The sequence below is a fragment of the Camellia sinensis genome, chromosome 10, assembly GCF_055761805.1.
Source record: "Camellia sinensis isolate YWXY chromosome 10, ASM5576180v1, whole genome shotgun sequence".
NCBI lineage: Eukaryota > Viridiplantae > Streptophyta > Magnoliopsida > Ericales > Theaceae > Camellia > Camellia sinensis.
Genome location: NC_138970.1, coordinates 104,337,627 through 104,343,626, shown reverse-complemented (window position 1 = coordinate 104,343,626; position 6,000 = coordinate 104,337,627).

Sequence of the window (6,000 nt, the reverse complement as noted above, 5' to 3'; positions counted from 1 at the left end):
ATTTTCTCACTTCTCAAACACTATATTTTCTAATTTTCTTTCATAATCTAGATTAGTTTTGGACTTGTATAGAGCTTTCTCTTGCTTGTTTTCATTTTCTTTCATTTTCCATCACTTTCTCGCTAATTTTCTTATCATCCAAAGAAGTTTAATTCTCATGAATCAACCCATGTTCACACTCTAATGAGCATTTGGATTTTTTTTTTAAAATTAATTGGGCGACCCATGGGCATAAATTCGTGGTTAGAGATTTATAGATTCCATCTTCTTTCATCTTCTCTTACTTTCTTTCATTTTCTCTCTACTTTCTTGGAAGCCAAACATGGCTTTCACCTAGAAGTGATTTGTAATATACTCCCCCCATCTACTCTTAACATGGATTTGGGCATCTATTTACCCTTTTCCGTGAGAGATGATGTAGACTCATATTCACTACTTTGTTTTACTTTTCATTTAGTTTCCATATCATGATTGTTGTTTCTATGATCATCATTGATTTCCTTTATCTTTGATGATCAAAGAAGTTTATGAGCATGGTAGTCTTCAATTTAGTCTCTCCTTGTTTTGCTTCCATGGCCATCATGTGATTTTCTATATCCATTGGTGACTAAGAAAGACTATCATCTCATCTCCTCCATGATAAGAATGATGGATTTGATTTATTTTCATTCTTTATTTGATTATTTCTATGACTATCATGTAGCATTTTGTGATGCCTAGTGGCTTTTCCATTTTTGTTTGATAGGTTTATTAAAATAGTTAAATCATCAATGTTAGCTTTTATTTTAGAAGTTGCTTCCATTATCCTTGTTGAGAAGTCTCTTTTGTTTGTAGCTTTGATATATATATATATATATATATATGTGTGTGTGTGTGTGTGCGCGCGCTATATCTTTCTTTCTATCCCTCTTATTTAGGGCTTTCCCTATCTTGGCATCATGTTTTCTTCATCATTCTTCCATGTGTTGCATTCATGTCTCAAGCATAAGACTTGGCTCATTTTGTCTCTCATTCCTTTACTTCTTATGTGATTATGTGCGCTACCACATGTCTTGAGATGGTTCATATATCATATGATTAGTAGTAAAATCTTTATTTGTATTTTTTGTGTGTGTTGCATTAGTTTCTTTGCATCTAGGATCATACATATTTTTCTAATCCTTTTCACTTGGCCTGGTGCGGGGGAGTACTAGGTGAGCTTCTTTCATCTTTTGCATCCCGTTTATGCATGTTTTTCTTACTATGTCTAACATTCTACCATGTGGCTACCTACTTACTTGAGATATCACTTTGATTGCCAATGGATAGAGGTTATTTCACTTAAGTTGGGATGATCTTGATTTCTATGCGTGTGAACTCATCTTTCCTTTTGAGTTCCACATTTTCAAACTCTTTTCTAAAAGCACATGAGATCAAAGCATTCCAAAATAAGCGATTTAGTTGCTTCACATAGTAATTTTAGCATTAATAATCAGAATACAAGCATATCTTGATAATGAATATCATATTCTAAATTTTTAGAGGTCAATCTATGATCGGGTGAGTGGAGGTGCTCAATTCATGATCTTCCCTCCTCATACTTAAGTTTCTAAGTCGAGACACTTTGGTTGTGATAAACATTTCTCGTGACTCTGAGTTTGGTGATGTAGTCCATTTTTTAACATTTCATGTGATTAGCAAATTTTCTATGGATTTGTCAAATTTGGACTCTCATTATGTTTCACATTGCACTCGTGAAACCAGACCGAGGGTTTAAACTATCAGGGACACTCAAATACCACTACTACAATAATACATAAAGATCATACAAGAAAAATTTAAAACATCTCACTTTTATTAGAAGTGTGATTAAAAGAAATTAGAATGATATTTTAATCACAGTTAATTTAATTGAATGTGATAGTATTTATTTTTAATCTCACTTTTATTAGAAGTGTAATTATATCTTTTTTCTAAGTGTGATTGCTTTTTTCATCTATATAATAAAACAAAACTATTTTTGAAAATGTTTTAGGGATACATTTGGATAGGATTTATCAAGTGATTGTTCAGCAGCTAGGTCAAGTCTCTTTCTTCCCTCTCCACCAACAATCCTCCTCCAACCCATCTCGATTCCACACTCTCCTTGAATCCGAAGCTCAACCCTTTGAATTGCTACAACTTCCATCATCTTCTCTACTCAATATTGACATCGATTCCAACGCAAATGATAAAGATTTCATTCTCTATCAAGATTTCTTTTGGCAACTCTCAATTCCTTATTCCTCAATTCCAATTTCAGACCCAAGGGTTCAGATATACATTATGCTAACATTTTTGGTTTCCAACTGCTCAAATACATGTTTGTGCGTATGCTATACATAACATTTTTTTTTTATGTTGATTTGATTTTATGTTATCTCAAATGATCGACGAGCAGATGGAGCTTTTAGGCCGTCAGATCTCCGCCTATGCCACCATCTGTGACCAACTTGTTGAGATGCGCAAAGTCATTACTTCCCAACAAGACCTTGCTAGTTCCTCTCTCTCTCTCTCTCTCTCTCTCTCTACCCTTCTATGTTTGTCACACTTCAATTTTAATTCTCTACTAATTGCTTATGTGGGTGAACTAAATTTTGTGTGCTGTAATATTGGTTTTTATTCATTGAATTGCATAATGTAATTAATGGGTTTAGAAGCACACTCACTTTTTTTTTTCTTTTTTCTCTCTTTAAGGGTTTTATTTGAAGTGTTTCAATACTCACTAATTTTGTTTTGTGGGAATTGACTACATTAAATTATTGGGATCTTCTTTTGCTAATTGGATTTTGCAATGTGATCCTTTCATTTAATTATTTGTTTTAAAGCACATTGTTTGATAAATATTAGCTTCTATGTAGAGCTCAATTTTTAGTTTAAATGGAGTGAAGCTTGGAATTGATTAACTATCATTTAGAGTGTTACCATCCAGCACATTTACTTAGGATTGTGCTTTTAATCTATTTTTTAATTCCTATATACATATAAATGTATAAGTATGGGATGAGAGATCCGTACTGTTGTCACGACCCGAACCCGCCTCTATAGGTTTACGTCACGACCACCGATAATCCCGAATTACCTTCGGTCTCAAAGACAGAATCAATCATAAACGGGGATTAGCGGAAGCGATAATAAAATATAATTAAGTCCATTAAGTAGTGCATACATGCTAAATTCATAAATATTTAAAACTTTCAACTTCATACATAAACATTTACATCACATCAAAGATAGACTTTCTTACATAGCATCCATCCATAACAAGTTTCCAAAACAAAAACAAAACATAGCAACAAGGGGGTAACAAAGCTTGGCTCCACTCAAGTCCAAGTATGCCCCATCACGGGGGCATTTCAAAAATGGCTTCACAAGGGTAAACTCTGAGGCTGCCATAAACTTGACGTTCCACTTGCTTATCTACATATATATAAAGGAGATGGGTGACCTAGAGCCCAGTGAGTAACATCAGTATAAAGGGTTAATGAATGAAGTCCAACATGGTACAAAGCATATCTTTCATTTCAATAATCAAAACAATTTAATTAGCAATCATGTGTCCAATCATATCAATACTTGTGATAAAAATAATTATTCAAATCTTTATACATAGTACATCCAATAGAGTAACAATGTAACAATGTGCCGAAGCCAATAGAACTACTAAGGTCAATCCAATGGGACCACCACGCATCAATCAATAACCCGTAATTCAATGTGGACCATAAGGTCTAACATCAGAGATCACTGTGTTTCAATTAATCCATGGGCCATGGTATTGTGTCCCGCAGGCTAGGGCCTCACTAAAGGATGCCACGAATACATTTTTAAAAGGAACATTCATTCATAGATACAAAATAAGATTTCATAAACTTCATTATTGAACAATTTCAAAACATAGTTTGAACATATCTTTATAGAGATATTACTCACAGTGGGTTGTACCAATTTTAAGCCTCGGGCGACCACCTACACAAAATACATAACAACGCACACATTGAAACACGTGACTTAAACCAATGTTCCATCTTATTCCAATCCTCTTTTTATGTGTTACTAATTCACTTTCTTATTATAAATGTCTAAACAATGCTCAAGAATGTTTATGAGAGCATGAGGATGGGAATATGCACATGAGAGTGTGTTTCAAAAATGCAGAAAATAGGGCAGTTCACTCGAACGCACCTTTGGTTGCTCGAGCGGTGTGGTTTGTCTGCAAAAGTACTAGATGGTATCAAAGTGGGCTCAAGCCATCACTTGGTCACTTGAGCCGCAATGCAAAGTTGAGTTTTCTCGAGCGCACACTTGGTCACTCGAGCCAACTGCAAAGGTCTGCAAAAATACTAGGAGCATGCAAAGTGCGCTCGAGGGACAAATGCATCGTTCGAGCGAAGTGGACAAACTCTAGATTTTCCAGAATTGCATTTAAAGTTCAAAAACATGAGTTTTAACCCCCAAAGTTTGCATGGCTAACAAGAACATGTAGAATGCTCCATAACTCTTAGATACATGATCTATTTCAAACAAAAGATTCAAAACCTCTTTTCATTTTCAAAACAAAACTCAAAAACTCATAATTTTTCCATGCATATAAAGGTAATCAATTCTTTTCCTTCAAAATATCAATGTATGAAATGATGAGTGAAAAATTATAGAGAACTCTTAGAGAACACTTAGAAACAACAAGTGTAAGCTCCATGCATGCATGAATTTTGATGAAAATCAAAGTTAAAGATGATGAATTATGCATGCATGTCCCAATTCAATTCTTGCTCACTAAATTCATGGTCATTCTAGCATCTCCTTTTCAAATTCATGTAAATGATCCTATAAACTTTATGACTTCAACTTCTACATGGATTATGGATTATCAACACGGATTATGGGTGAGATACATACCTAGAGCTTGAATGTGAGTATATAAACTTGCTTAATTCTTCAATTCCTCTTCAACATCTACAATCTTCTCCTTCTCTCTCTAAAAATGTTGTTCTCACCCTATCTTTATAATTTCAACTCAAATTTATAGAAAATATGAGTTCATTAAGCTTATATGCATACATGTATATATATATATATATATATGTATGTATATGTCTATATAGGGTGGATTAGGTTAGACTAATCAAGTGAGATTAAGGCTAATTAATCTAACTTAAGCCTAATTAATCTTATCAAGACTATTTGATTTATTCTAATTATTTTGATCCGAATCAAATTTTAATCAAACTTACCATATGATTCTAAATATTCTAATTTGCCTACTGAACTAACCAATTTCGATTTCTAAATCCATTTGGGCTTTCAATTTCGAAGTCAAAGTCGGTACTCTAACAAATTATCCAAAAACAAACATGCAAACACAAATTAAGCACATAATCATGCAATTATGCTCAATAAAATAATATATACGTCGGGGTCATCACAGTCTCTTCCCCTTAGTAAGTTTGGTCCTCCAAACTTAAGTTACCTCAATTCGAGAATAAGTGTGGGTACTGTTGTCGCATCTCATCCTCTTTCTCCCAAGTAGCCTCTTTTCTGTAATGTTTTTTCCACTCTACCTTCACTGTTGGAATCGATCTATTTCTCAGTTGTTTCACTTGTCGATTAATGATCTGTACTGGCCATTCTTCATATTTCATATCATCATATAAGGCTATCCTATGGTAGTCTATCACATGAAACTGATCCTGATGATAATCACGAAGCATCGATACATGAAACACATTATGCATCTGTTCCATCCCTGGTAGTAAAGCGATTCGGTAGGCAACTAGGCTAAGTCTCTCCAAAATTTGAAATGGTCCGATGTAGTGTGGAGTCAATTTTCCTTTTTTACCAAACCTCGTTTGCCCTTTTATCAATGTGACTCTGATAAACACATGATTGCCCGCTTCATACTCCAAATCTCTCCTCCTCTGATCAGCATAACTTTTTACTGGCTTTGAGCATTCTTAAGCCTTTGTTGAATGATTTTTATTT